Genomic DNA, 15188 nt, shown 5'->3' with positions numbered 1-15188 from the left:
TGAGCCTGCACGCCTAGAGCCCGTGCTCTGCAGTGGGAGAGGCAACCACAGTGAGAGGCCCACACACTGCAGTGAGGAGTGACCCCCACTTGCCGCAACTAGAGAGAGCCCGCACGCAGTGACAAGAACCCAATGCAGCCAAAAATAAATTTAAAAAATAAATAATTTTATATAAAAACAATCTAATACTCTGTGTACCAAATGTAAGTTGACTTCAAATCCAAGGCAGCCTCTCGTTTTCCCAATAAGATCACTTCCAAAATTTCTAAGGTTTTTAAGAGTCCTTTGAAATACAACATGTCTGTTATTCTTTTTAAAAATTTATTTCAGTGAATGGTTTCCTCCAAGCATGTGAATAACTTGTACTAACATAGGCTTAGTGGAAATGCTTGGGTTTTGGAGTCAGACAGACCCACCTCTATAACCTACCTTGTGAACTTAGGCAATTTGCTTATCAGTTTATTCATTCCCTGACACTGTTTTGAACACCTTCTACATGTCAGGCTCTGTTATTAGCCCTGGGATACATAACTAATCAAAATAAAGGGCCCTTTCTTCAGGAAGCTCACATTCTAACACAGGAGATTAGTCAATAAATAATAAACCTGAAAAGCAAATGACTTATATGGTACAAAAATACATAAGTGCTCAGCAAAAGAAAAAAAATTATTGGCCAACTTGAATATATAAACATCCAATGATGTGGATGAAATAGCCCTGTTTTTATTAATTTAGTTACGTATGCATGCATGCATATATGCATTTATATAGAATACTGAAAATTTAGATATTTTTATCCTGTTTCATAAAACAGTATATGCAAGATTGTTTGCATTCACTTTGATACTAGTGTCTTTGTAATTGTGAGAGCTAGTTTTTCAGTTATTTCCAGTCCTGGGGTATTTTCACTGTCATCTCGTTTGTTGGAGATCCAGCACTTTTTGAGTCCAGGGATGGTGCTCTCACTAGACATTTTACTACAAGTACCTATTTGCTTAACATTGTGATATCTCCCTGCCCCCCGCCAATTCCGGAGGTGTATATGTGTTTTCTACAATATAAGCACTTTACATTGCTTTATAAAGTGGTATTCAAAAGGTATATTGACTATACTTGAAACTGAGAGTCTTTCCAGTTAAAAATTTGTTGTCCCATTATAAGAGATTGAAGACTTGATGATTTGGTAACTTGCACTTCTCTGAGGGCTAATTTATAATTTTGGCTAACAAAAGAAAACTCTTTAGTTTGTAGGCATATGTGCTATTTTGAAGGGCCCATTCTTGCAAATTTAGTCATTACAATGAAGAAATTTTGTTTTTATGGCTTACCAGAGTATTCCTGACCTTTATTCCTCTAGACGGGCTGGACACCTTCCATTCCTTTTCAGATTCCCCTTCTGTTCCTCTTCTGCTCCTTGTCCCCTTCCCAGAAAGAACACAAAGCCCTTATTGTGCTCTGCTTGTGAGGGAACATTTTCACATTCGTGAAAGCGCAGTCCATCCCTGCTGTCATTGCTATTTATTTAAAAAATCTGAGGTGGGAGGGGAATTTTAAAAAAATATAGCATCAGTAACCCAAAGAGGAAAGGGAATGTAGAGTGAGAAGAAAAAGGGGAGGGGAGAGGGGGAATGGAGGGAATGTTTCAAGGATTTAAGTTGAAACTTTGTTTTTAAAGAGAATATTCTACTTCTCTACTTTATATATGAATCAGTGAATAGTATTATTCTTTAGTTTGGTCAGTTGGAAAGATTTGAAGGAGAGAGAAAGAAATGGATGAAGTAAGGGAATAGAAGCGGAGGGAAAGGTAGAGGTTGGTTTAGCTAGTATTATTTATTACTCTGTGTTGTGCAAGACTTGTTCCCGGTCATTGAAGGAGGGCATGGCTTGAACAGAGGTATGGAGGAAAGAAACTTAAACTGTGTCTTGGAAATTACACTTGATTAGCATCTGTGCCCCTGGTGGAGCATGACAGAAAGAAAAATAAAATTTGGGCTAAATTGTAAGCCTTTTTTTTCCTATCTTCATGCCCTTGTTCATGAAGCTCTTCCTACTTGAAATTTCCTTTAACTTCCTACCTTCACCAATCAAAATACTGTATATCCTTCAAATTCTCACTCAAATGCTGCGGCTTCTAAAGTTTTCTAGGGCTTCCCTGGTGGCGCAGTGGTTGAGAATCTGCCTGCCAATGCAGGGGACACGGGTTCGAGCCCTGGTCTGGGAAGATCCCACATGCCACGGAGCGGCTGGGCCCGTGGGCCACAACTACTGAGGCTGCGCGTCTGGAGCCTGTGCTCCGCAACAAGAGAGGCCATGATAGTGAGAGGCCCGCGCACCGGGATGAAGAGTGGCCCCCGCTCGCCGCAACTAGAGAAAGCCTTCGCACAGAAACAAAGACCCAACACAGCTATAAATAAATTAATAAATTAATTAATTAAATTAAAAAAATTTTAAAGTTTTCTAAATACCCCAGCTTGAAATGATGTCCTCCCTTTTATACTTCTAAGGTCTTAGCATATACTCTATTTGTTATACACTGCTTGTTCTGAGTGAATCACCAAAATTCCTTTGGGGAACTTATGGACGATTTGACTTAGGAGTGTTTTAATTGGTAATTTGGTATCTGAAGAGATTGAACATCTTGCCATTATTAATTGCAGCGTTTTTGAGGGAGATACATTAGGAATGCTATACTGATATCAAAGTTGAAGATATTCTATAGAGTTTGGAAACACTGAGACCAGATTGGAAGCTACTGTAATATTTTAGTATTCTAGACTGAGTAAATAGGGACAGGGAGGAGAAGGGAACTGCATTTAGAAGTCCTGTTATGGGCTAGGCCTTATATTAGGTAGGTGCTTTATGTATGTAATCTTATTTACTTAAATCTTATTTACTTATTTACTTAAATTTACTTAAATTTACTTTATTAACTTTTAATTTACTTAAAAGTAAATAAATCTTATTTACTTAAATCTTATTTACTTAAATCTTATTTACTTAAATTTACTTACTTAATCTTATTTACTTATATTAGGTAGGTGCTTTATGTATGTAATCTTATTTACCATTCATAACAGTGATGTCTAACTGGTTATATTCTTTAGTTGTTTTGCTTTGTTAGTAACATTTACTAATATGCAATGACCATTGAGGTGGCAGGTATGTGAATATTGTTCAGAACCATGAAATTTACTTGTTCTTTTCCCTTGTGGGTTTTTAGAAATAATTTTAGAGACAAATGAAAATGAACAATCTTTCTAGTCATTTGTAATTTGGTGTCATGTTCCAACCCAGCTGGCCACTCTTACCCTAATGTTTAAAGTAAGAACACTGGACTAGTTATCTCCGGGGTCCCCTTCAGCTCTAACAATCTGTGTCATCATTGTGTAGCTAACTTAAACTTTTGCTCCTAATTCTCTACTTCCTGTTGTAAAGGGAATAGATAGCCTATAGCTCTTACTGGGCAACTCTTTCGGCTCCATGGCACTAGAGTTGTTAGATAAAATACAGTATGCCTAGTTAAAGTTGAATTTCAGGCAAACCACAGATAGTTTGTTGGTCATCATGCAATATTCGGGACATACCTGGACTAAAAAAGTTAGTTGTTTATCAAATTCAAATTTAACCAACTGTCCTAAATATATATATTGGGGGGGTGTCTCCTATATTTTTATTTGCTAAATATGGCAACTTACAAAGAATTCAGTGAAAATTTATATGTACAGATAGAGGAGCTCCTATTAAGGAAAGGTGTGAAGAAGGTTGTCAAGTACTGAGCAAGCTCTTTAGTCCTAAGGGAAGAGAAATGAGAGAGGTGATGACATTAGTGGGTTGAACTGATTGAATTTTTTAAGGTCACTTCTAGGTCTAAATGCTGTCATAAAAAAAACTTTGAAGTACTTAATTAAAAAAAAATATGGTGCTAGCGGGGTCATAGAGCACTGTGTAACTCTGAATCATGACCTTTTGAAATCCTTAGAATTGTGTTGTAACAAGCCTTTAAAGATCTTGGAACAGTCCAAGGGAGATTCAAATGATTAGGTTCCAACCAGCTACATCAGAGCTACATTCTCTACATTAGTAGAGAAATTAGCTTTGTTTAACATTGTTTTATATTTTTTCTGTTGGTTGCAGATAACAGAAACCTACTTTGCCTTATTTAAGCATAAAAGGAAGTGTATTTGAAAGATTAATGTATCTCACAGAATCCTAGGAGAAGTCGAACACACTCAGGCTTTGGAAAGGATATTTATTTTAATGGCAAGAGTTCAGCTATTTCTGAATTTTTCAGTTAATAAGGTTTCCAGTCACGTTTTCTAAGCTCAGAGTTTCAGGTTATGAGAGAGAGAATTGAATTTTGTTCAGAAGGGCAGGGCCATATAGTACAGCCCCAACCTGGACATGGGGTGCCTGTCCTCACCTTTGAGGACAGTTTCCAGAGGAAAGTGAGTATGTTGAGAAGAGAAAAGAGGATATCTTTACTATTGATGTTTGTAGAACTTTTATTAATGTACACAATTTTATAGAGGAAATGTTAGGTCTAGTGTGAAAATTGAAGGGATGAAAAATTACTTTCTATTCTTCTTAAAAATAAGTATTTATATTTCGCTTGCTTTTTATATAGCATTTCTAGTGTTGTTTTTCATATTAGTATCTAGTGCAGCTGCCTGACCATTAAATGAGCAATCTGTAATGAGTACGACTCAAATGGCATGTCTGCAAACGAGGCCTCCTCTTCATGGCTTATCACTTGTTCAAGTAAAGTAAGAAGTTTTTGGATAGTGCCAACTTATTTGATTTGTTGGCAGACTGCTGGAAAGACAAGTCGAAGGGTTTTCTGCCCAGAAATTCTTTGATCATTTGTATAAGTTGAGATTAGCTTGTGCCATAATAGCAACACAAGATGAACACAAGTAATTGTGGCTTAAACAAGATAGAAGTGCATTTTCCTCTTGTATAAATGATCCAGAGGTGAGAGGGCCACAGCTGGTATGGTGACTCTGGTCCTCAGCGACTCCTCCTTCTACCTCCCTGCCTCACCATTTGTAGGCTGTGATTTGTCTTCTCATTGTCCAAGTGGCTTCAGCCATTTCATCTGAGTTTCAAAGAGCAGAATTGATGTAGGGGAAGAAAGGGGGCAAGGAACAGGTACCAGCTGTCTTTTTTTTTTTTTTGCGGTATGCAGGCCTCTCACTGTTATGGCCTCTCCCGTGGCGGAGCACAGGCTCCGGACACGCAGGCTCAGCGGCCATGGCTCACGGGCCCAGCCGCTCCGCGGCATGTGGGATCTTCCCGGACTGGGGCACGAACCCATGGCCCCTGCATCGGCAGGCGGACTCTCAACCACTGCGCCACCAGGGAAGCCCCCCAGCTGTCTTTTAAGGAAGTTTTTCTGGAGGTTTTGTCAAACCGATTCTGCTTGTACCTCATTGGCAAGAACTTAGTCACCTGGCCACATCTAGGTGCAAAGGGAGACTGGGAAATTTATTGATTCTGGGCATTTAGGTGCCCAGGTAAAAATTAGGGGTTCTAGTACTAAGGAAGGGGGTGAGAAATGATAGGTTGACAATTAACAGTCACTATAATAACTATCCATTGTAGTTTACTACCCCTGATCTTCTGGTCAAATCTTACCTTCTTTTGGTTGTGTAAGTGTGACTGCATTCTTCTATTTCCCTTTCTGCCTTTTCTCATTGTACTTAAATACATAAATAAATGTATTAGTCTCTAGTCTGCTTTGATGAACCTTGGGAAAGTCAGTTCATTGTTCTTTCTGATTTCATCACTTATTTACAAAATGAAGAAATGTACCTGCCGCATTGCCCCTTAGGAACGTTCAGTAATTTAGTTGCACGAACAACACTTACTTGGTTCCTTTGTCTGTCAGGCACTACATTAGGTGCTGAGATTTTGAAGACATCGTTTCTGTTCTCGTGCTAGCCGAGAATACTATGTATAAAATGGATAAGCAAGAGGAACAGCAATTGAGTTAGATACCTTTAAAAAGTTCATTGAAAGCTATAAGGTGATGTCACTGTAAGTTGGTATTCTTGGTAAGAAATTACATGATTTTAGAGCTCTGTTGGAGATCTTACAGGTGATGGTTACTCTCTGTTTTGTAATGTCTCTGGAAACAAGAAAACACTGTGCTTGCTTTTTTTTTCCATAGTGCTTTTTTTTTTTCCATAGCAGCTTTTTTTTTCCATAGTGCCAAACAAAGATCAGTGGCATCTTAGATAAGGTACTTTCTTTTAGGAAAAAAGTGCAAGGTTTAAAAGATTTTATTTTAATGTTATGATACCATATCACAACAGGAGGATTGTTTCAAGAACAGGAGGAATATATTTTCTTAATTAATGTAGTTTTTTTTTCTGATTATAGGAGTAATATAGGCTCATTGCAGAAAATTTATGAGACAAAGTATAAAAAAACACTCACCACCCATATGCCCACCACTTGGAGATAATATTTTGGTTTATTTTCTCCCGTAATTTGTTTTCCTTCTTATATCGTATGCACAGATCCAAGTAGACACATGCAGGCATGTGTGTCAGATACATTAGCAAAATCAGCATCCATTTATATATTCAGTTGTACATTTTTCTTAACATCATTTTGTGGCTTTTTTTGTGTTAAAATATTCTTTGAAAATGTGATTTTTAAAAAATTATTTCATGATAGTCATTTGTACAGATGTATCATATGGTAACTACTGGGAATGTAATATTTTTACTCCTTTCTGGTTTTCTAGCATTTAATAATGGCTAATGAAGTGAAGGAGGTAGGCAGTGATGATGAGAAACTGTAATATATACCATTTGGATAGTTAAGTTGCAGGAGCTACCTAAGTAGATTAAGGTAAATAAATGTGTTTCAGCTCAGTTTAGACTGATAACAATATGATATCAAGAATATTGTAGTCTAACTTAAATTGGGAAATAGCCCAGGATGAATTTTATTTTAAATAAAAAGGGATTAAAATTCAGAGCTCTAATTTGATTAGTTCCTGGTTTATCTTGAACCTTTGGCTTCTTGTATTAAGGATTATGTAACAGTTATACTCAAGACTTTTTTTGACTATGTAGGAGGAATTTATTACAGTGCACTGTTTAGGACTTTAAACCTCTTCTACATTGATGCCTGCAAGTGAAATGTTTGTAATAGAACTAAGCCAAACAACACCTTTTTACTAGATTACCTACCATTTTCAGGCTACATGTATGTACATCATTGACTTTTTAGGTTTTACTTTTTTGGCTTATGGTGCTAATCATATAGAAACTATTTTATATAAAGTACAGTGGAAAGCAATATAATGTAATGCAAACTCTGAGGTCAGATAGACTGGAGTTCTGATCCTAGTTCTATAGCCTACAAGTGGTGACCTTGGGTAAGTCACATCACTTGACTTGTTCACGCTTAGATCTCTCATATGTAAAATAGGAATTCTATTGCCTACTTCAAAGACTGTTTTAAGACTAGAAATAATATTTAAAAGGCCCTAAGAGAGTATCTAGCATAAAGCAGTCATTCAATTATTAACAGCCATTATCAACAATAAGAACAGTAGTGATTTTTAGTCCCTTTCCCTTTATATTTTCCACAGAGAAATCAGGGCTATGTAGTTTTGTTTTGTTTTAGATATCTACTTTCTGCTCTATAATAGATACTGAATAAAGCAAGCAGTGGTATGAGTAGGGGTTTCGGGGGCAGGAGTTGATATCAAAAGCTGTTTGGAAATATATTTAACACCTACAGTCTTGGCAGTTGTTTTGCTGAGAGGTGACTGTAGAGTGGTTAACAAATAGACATGGTTTTAAAGTCAGGTGGGGGAGATAGACATTAAGACACCAAAAAATAGAAATATAAAGCATTTTAGATTGTATTAAGTACAATGATGGAAAAGAATAAGATGCCGTATACGTCAGAGTGAATTGTTAGGGGAGCCCTCTCTTGGGGATTCAATTTAAACACTGTATTACCTGTTCTGCTGTGTTACTTGCTTTGCCCGAAAGGTCAGGTTTCTGGTTCCATGCCACTGTGAGGTTAAAAGATTCTCTGTGCAAAGCCAGACGGTAAATCAGAGAAACAAGTAATTCATGAACTAGCGATATGACCTTGTGGAGTCAGAGTATAATATATATATATTTTTAAAATTTATTTTATTTATTTATTTTTGGCTGCGTTGGGTCTTCATTGCTGCACGTGGGCTTTCTCAAGTTGCGGCAAGCGGGGGCTACTCTTCGTTGCAGTGCTCGGGCTTCTCATTGCGGTGGCTTCTCTTGTTGTGGAGCACAGGCTCTAGGCACGCGGGCTTCAGTAGTTGTGGCTCGAGGGCTCAGTAGTTGTGGCTTACGGGCTTAGTTGCTCCGCGGCATGTGGGATCTTCCCAGACCAGGGCTCAAACCCGTGTCGCCCTGCATTGGCAGGCAGATTCTTTTTTTTTTTTTTTGCGGTACGTGGGCCTCTCACTGTTGTGGCCTCTCCTGTTGCGGAGCACAGGCTCTGGACGCACAGGCTCAGCAGCCATGGCTCACGGGCCCAGCCGCTCCGCGGCATGTGGGATCTTACCAGACCGGGGCACGAACCCGTGTCCCCTGCATTGGCAGGTGGACTCTCAACCACTGCACCACCAGGGAAGTCCCGGCAGGCGGATCCTTAACCACTGTGCCACAAGGGAAGCCCAGAGTATAATATTTTGTTTTTTAATTTTTTTTTACTTACTAGATCACCAGTTTATTATAAAAGGATATAATAGCTCAGGAACAGCCAGGTGGAAGAGATGCACAGGGCAAGTATGGGGAAAGGGTGCGGAGGTTCCATGCTCTCTGAGTGAGCCATTCTCCCTGCGTCACCATGGGTTCACCAACCCGGAAGTTCCAGAGTATAATATTTTATACTCTACTCAGAGTATACATGTTTATTTTGTGTTTCTTTCTCTCAGCCTACTTTATAATTTTTTCATGCCTCTGTAAGGGTTACTTTATCCATAAACGACCCTGCTCTTTTCACATTTTAAGACTCAGTCCAAAGCAACCTCTGTTTGGAAGGCTTTTTAGAAGTGTTCTCTTTCTGAAGTGCAAATCTGAATATGTTTATAAACCTTGTGCTTAAAACATTATTGGTTTTCAGTTGCCCTTAGGATAAAATGAAAAATTCTTAAAATGGGGGAATTCCCTGGCGGTCCAGTGGTTAGGACTCCTCCTTGCTTTCACTGCCGAGGGCCCAGGTTCAATCCCCGGTTGGGGGAACTTCCCTGGTGGTCAGATGGGTAAGACTCCATGCTCCCAATGCAGGGTCCCGGGTTCAATCCCTGGTCGGGGAACTAGATCCCACATGCATGCCATAGCTAAGGAGTCCGCATGCTGCAATTGAAGATCCCGTGTGCCGCAACTAAGGCATGGTGTGGCCTAAATCAATCAATCAATTAATCAATCAATCCCCGATTGGGGAACTAAGATCCCACAAGCCGAGTGACATGGCAAAAAAAAACAAAAAAAAAAACCTTAAAAGACCTGCATGAACTGTAGACCCTGTTTGCTTCTCCAGCCTCGTCTCTGATCACTCGTGGTGCCTTCACTGCGTTCCACCCGTAGAATCTTTGCTTCTTGGTGGTTGTTCCCCATTCTTAGAATCTTAGAGGTTGTCTCCTTTAGCTGCTTGTTTTAAAAATGAGGTTCTTTGATAGATTATCTAAGCACCTTGCTTTTCTAGTTTCTAGTTAACTGCCTGCCTCCTTCCTTCTGTTGTCCTTCTGTCTATCTGTTGTGCTGGGACAATCATATAGTCCATGGGCTGGATGAAATTAATGTTAATAGAGATGAGATTGAGAAGATAAGTAAATTAGAAAGCCTATAAGCTTGTCTCCTTTTCAGGTTACTGATAGAAATTTTTAGACAGATTTATTGTCACGTTTTGAAGTTCTAATTAACACGAGTTTCATGCAATAGAAAAACTCATTAGAAGGCAGAAGTGGAGCACTTCTTGTACTGTGTTTCCCTCTTACAAAGGGAATGACAGTAATAAGCAGTCACTCTTTATTTCTATCAGTACTTGGATACATGAAAGGAGGAGGCTAAGGAAACTGAATAGTGTCCACAATAGAGTTCTTCCTTGCGTCCCAGTGGCAGCAGCTTCAATCAACTTTAATTCCTAATAGAGAAAGAAGACAAAGGCATCGTTGATGAAAAAAATTAGTAAGTCCTTCTAAGAAAGAAGTGGAAAATTTTATTCGCACCAAATTGAGGATTATAACCTGGGAACAGCCTCTCAGAAAGCTCCAAGAACTGTCTGCCTGTGACAGGTCATAGACAGTTATATTAAGTTTTTGAGATAGAGGGCTGTACTTTAAATGACAGATTATTGACAGTTTACGCAATCCAGATCTAGAGGTAAAAAGCAGGTAGTAGGTCATGGTCTTTGGGGCCCCTTACAAGATTAAGAAGGAAGGTTATCTCCTAAGGAGTTGTGACCCTTGATGAGATTAAGAAGGAATGTTATCTCCTAAGGAGGTCTGGTTAATGCACATGCACAATAGACACTAAAGGGGAGGGAGGAGGTCCAAACAGGCAAAGAAAAATATTATGTTTAAATCTTTCTCGTCTTGCCATAAAATGTGAATTTTATATCATCAGCATTAAGAAGTGCCTTCATGCTGTTGTCGTCAAACCCAAGTTTGTGTGCCTGGTGCAGTGTGAAACCAAACAACCAAAACATCAGAGTTTGGAGCAGAGAAAAGTTTATTGCAAGGACCAAGCAAGTGTTACGCGAAAAACTGGGTTCACTGCTTGGTGGGTGTCAAGCCAAAAGACACAACCAAGGCAGAGAGCGGGAGAAGGATTTATTCCTTTGAGAACACTGGGGATCTTTCCCAAAGCAGTGTCTCCCCAACAGCAAAATTGGGGAAGCTTTAAGCTAAGGGTACATGCATATTCATGAAGGGGCTTGAGCTGAGAAGCATAGAATTGGGCCAAAGGTCCACAGAGTCTAAGCTTTAGTTGAAGTCATGAGGGTCAACGTCATTATTCCATCCTCCACCCGAGTGAGGGCCTTAGTTCTGCTGAACTCTAAGATATTATGTATATCCCTTGAGGAGGAACTAGGACTATTGTTTCTTGACTCCTTTTCCTTTGTTCTGCATTCCCTTACTTCCCTTAAGATCATGAATTATAAGATCTGTTCAAGGCCAAGCATTGTGACCAGGCTTAGATCACAATATTACTCAGGCCAAAAATGGCTTCTCATATGTCAAGAAAACCATGCCTAGTTTTCTTTCTCCAAGGACCCCCTACCCTATCTGCTTACACAAGGAGAATGGGTGGCTCATGCTCAGAAGACATGAACTCCGGGTGGTTTTCAGGGAAGAGTTTTGAAAGGCAACATTTGGGGTGGCGGCTGTAGGGTGTATGACTTTCTTCTGATTGGTTGGTGGTGAGGTAACAGGGTGCTGTTCCAGGAATCTCAAATCACCCTTCTGGTTGAGACCAGTCTGGGGTCTGAGCCTGCAGTTACCATCTTCCACCTGGAATTGTTCCTTTAGAACAATTCGAAGATATGTATCAGATTGTCATGTGTATCCCTTGAGGAGGATCTAGGACTCTGTTTTATTGTTGAACCATCTTTCTTGACTGCTTTTCCTTTGTTTCTGCATTCCCTAATTAGTAACTCTATGAATCTGCCCTTTAGAAATCTGGGAAGGTCTAGGAGGCTCAAGCTTTTTTCCTACAAACAAGAAACAGGAAACACGAAGGCTTTTATACCTGGGAGGGCCCCGCAGGTTCCTGCTCAGTTTCACTGTCCACTGAAAGAACAACTCAAAAGGGAAAAGTTGTGAGTTAAGTTTTATTCAGGAACCTTATTCAGGGACCTCATAGCCCAAGAAATAGCCTCTTAGTGGCTCTGAGGAGACTGTTTAAAAGAGGCAGGAGAGGAGCCAGGATATATATGAGATTTTTGCCTGGGAAAAACATGTAGTCAAGCATAGAAGGATTACTGCTAATCACAAAGAATAGACATCTCAAATTAATGATTTTAGTGCTTTTCTATGTACAGGAAGATGCAAGAATCTGGGGCCATTTGAAAATTTTCCTTAGTGTGCAATTTACTGTCTAGGGGTCAGTATATCCAAAGCACAGAATGCTTCCTTGTTTTCTCCATCCTGAATTCCCCTCAAGGGTGGGTGACTGCAGTAGCAGTGGCTTGATCCTTGTAGAACTGGAATGGTGGGCAACATTCTTTGCTTACAGTAGGAGTTTTGGAATATGGGGAGAAAAAGAAGGGGAAAAGAGAATGGTTCAATTGATGAGGAGGGTGAGGATAAGGAGGTTGCTGTAGGCTTTGGAAATTGCAAGTGTTGGGGCATGTATGGCAGCGGCTCATCTGTGGGCGAGTAGTGAGTAAGGCACAAGAACTTGTGCCGTGAGAAGTTGAGTATTTTTAATTTGAGTTGGGTAGATAAATATCAGCTTTTACTGATTTTTTTATAACAATCATTATGGCTTGTTTTTTTTCCCCGTGCTTCTGGTCTACTTGACCCGATACTTAATTGGGAAGAGTGCTAGATCCAGAGTATGAGGAATCCTAGTTAAAAGATTCCAGGCTCCTTTTTTAGTGTTGAATAAAATTTCAGTGGACTAATGTGAACAGGGGGTAAAGTGTTAAGACCTTACATGGTTTAGCCCCTCTCCTGCCACCCTCCCCCATCTTTTCTGACCTCAACTCTTATCACTCTTTTGCTTCAACTATAATGTCCTATTTCCTTGCTATTACTCAAACACGTCAAGGGTGTTCCTGCCTCAGGGCTTTTTACCCTTATGCTTCTTCTGGTACTTTTCCCACAGTTATCGACTAACTTGCCCTCTTACTTTCTTCACATCTTATCAAATGTCATCTTATTTTTGAGGCTTTCTCTGACCTCTCTATAAAAAATAGCACCCTCTTTCCCCCAGACCCTTCTCTTTATTTCTTTCCCTAACACCATCTGGCATACTGTCTGTCCTGTTTAGCCTGACTGGAATTTTAAGTTCCATGAGGACAGGCACTAGGTTTTGTTCATTGTTGTATTTCCAGTGCCTGCAGCAGTGCCCTGAACTACACCTAGCACTTAGTGGAATGAACAAATTCTTTCCCTTCTTCTCTTTTAGTATATTTCTATGTGAGACAGCATTTTTGTACCTGAAAAAAACCTTCATCTATTAAGCAGTCCAGTGCTAGAGCTTAATGAGAAAATCACCACCACCACCTCCCGCTCCTTTTTTTTCGAGTGCCACTTTTTTGGGTGTTTGTTTTGTTTTTGGTTAGGGAAGCATTGTAACAGGGAAGAGACAATTTTGACTCCACATTGGATCTGTTTCTTTTACTTTAACTTTTGCTTTTCGTTGCTTTTGTTATTATACATAATGGACTGACTCAGGGAACCCTGCCCCTCTGCCTGAATGTTAAACTAAAGTTCCTCTGTTCAGTTCATAGGGAGACAATCTGACCCTGCCCACCTGTGAATGGCTACAGAAAAGAAGAAATTAACACAACCCCTCATATTTTGCAAGATGAATGGCCTTTTTACTTTACTTCCTCACCTCCTCCCCATCTCTTCTATAAAAGAAACTGGCATCCAGACCCCGATGAGATGGTTCTTTGGAGACCCCAGTCCTCCATCTTCTCGGTCTGCCGGCTTTCCGAATAGTCATATTCTTTGCCTCAACACCTCATCTCCCGATTTATTGGCCTGTTGTGCGGCGAGCAGAGCGAGCTTGGACTCGGTAACAGCATCATGCCTATTGAAAAATTTCAGAATGAAGGTGGGTAGGGTCAGAATGTCTCTCTGTGAGCTGAACGAAGGCCTTTTAGTTTAACAGACAGAGGGACAGGGTTCCCTGTGGCAGGCCATTATGTATGCTTACAGCTATAGACTGTGATTATAACAGAAGCAACGAAACGCAAAGGTTAAAGTAAAAGAAACAGATCCAACTTGGAGTCAGAATTGGCTCTTCCTTGTTACAGTTTGGAGGTAGAAGTTTTTATAAGCAAAATTTGGGGTGAGGGCTGTAGGGTGTATGGCTTCCTTCTGATTGGTTGGTGGTGAGGTAACAGGGCAGTGCTCCAGGAATCTTGCACTCAGCCTAAGGTTGCCATCCTCCATCTGGGTGGGGGCCTTTGTTCTGCAGAAGAGCTCAAAGATATAGTATATTCCTTGAGGAGGAGCCAGGACCCTGTCCCAAGGCTTGCACTATTGTTCCTTGACTGCTCCGCCCTTGTTTCTGCATCCCCTCCCTTCCCTGATAAGGAGCTGTTTGAACCTTCCCTTTGGAACTCAGGGAAGGTCAAGGAGGCTGAATGAAGCCTATTTCCTACAAACAAGAAATGGGGAACACAGAAAGCCTTTTGTGCCCAGTTCTCACTGCCTGGGACCCCAAAAACGTTTGGGAACTCTGGAAGGAAGTAGTTGGAAAAGCCTTCATATAGTTCCATTAGATACAATAATATTTTCAGGCTTTACTTTTAAAAGACTTGGCCAAGCTCTTGTTAAAACAGTCCAGAAAAACAAAAACAAAAACAGAATCCAGAAAAAAGGCTACTTCAGATATTTTAGGTTCAACCTAAATAATATAGTTAGAGGAGAGAGCTTTTTTTTTCTTGAAAAATTAGTAAGTAACACTTTGTTTTCCTTTGTGTAGATGAGTCCTGCCAATTTTTTTTTTTTTTTTTTTTTTGCGGTACACGGGCCTCTCACTGTTGTGGCCTCTCCCGTTGCGGAGCGGCCTTGGCTCACCGGCCCAGCCGCTCTGCGGCATGTGGGATCTTCCCGGACCGGGGCACGAACCCGTGTCCCCTGCATCAGCAGGAGGACTCTCAACCACTGCGCCACCAGGGAAGCCCCTGCCAATTTTAAAATACCACAATTTACAATTTGAGCATCCACAGTAGGTGGCCCATTATAATTCGAAGAAAATTTTTTTTTTGCCTCATACTTTTCAAAAACTAAGTTTTAAAGTGTTAAAATGTATAATCTGTGTTATAAAAGTGTGTGTTATAGTTAGATAAATATGTAGCTGTGGAGGTAGGAGTATACATTATTGTATAAATGTTGGTATCACAGAGAAATGGCATGACTTAAAATATTCAATATAAACACTGGACACTTGGCACTGAAGGGGTAGCTTGAGAAGAAAGGGGACTTAAGATTACATAAT

General features: G+C 40.0%; 1 protein-coding gene across 6 annotated transcripts in view; it reads left to right on the top strand.

The window, feature by feature from the left end:
• The window catches only part of SOAT1 (sterol O-acyltransferase 1), a 57475-nt gene that overhangs the window by 27308 nt on the left and 14979 nt on the right, over window positions 1-15188 (top strand). The window lies entirely within an intron of this gene.

This window comes from Orcinus orca, chromosome 1 (assembly GCF_937001465.1).
Source record: "Orcinus orca chromosome 1, mOrcOrc1.1, whole genome shotgun sequence".
In the NCBI taxonomy this organism is placed as follows: Eukaryota; Metazoa; Chordata; class Mammalia; order Artiodactyla; family Delphinidae; genus Orcinus; species Orcinus orca.
This window is presented reverse-complemented; position numbering and strand designations above follow the sequence as displayed.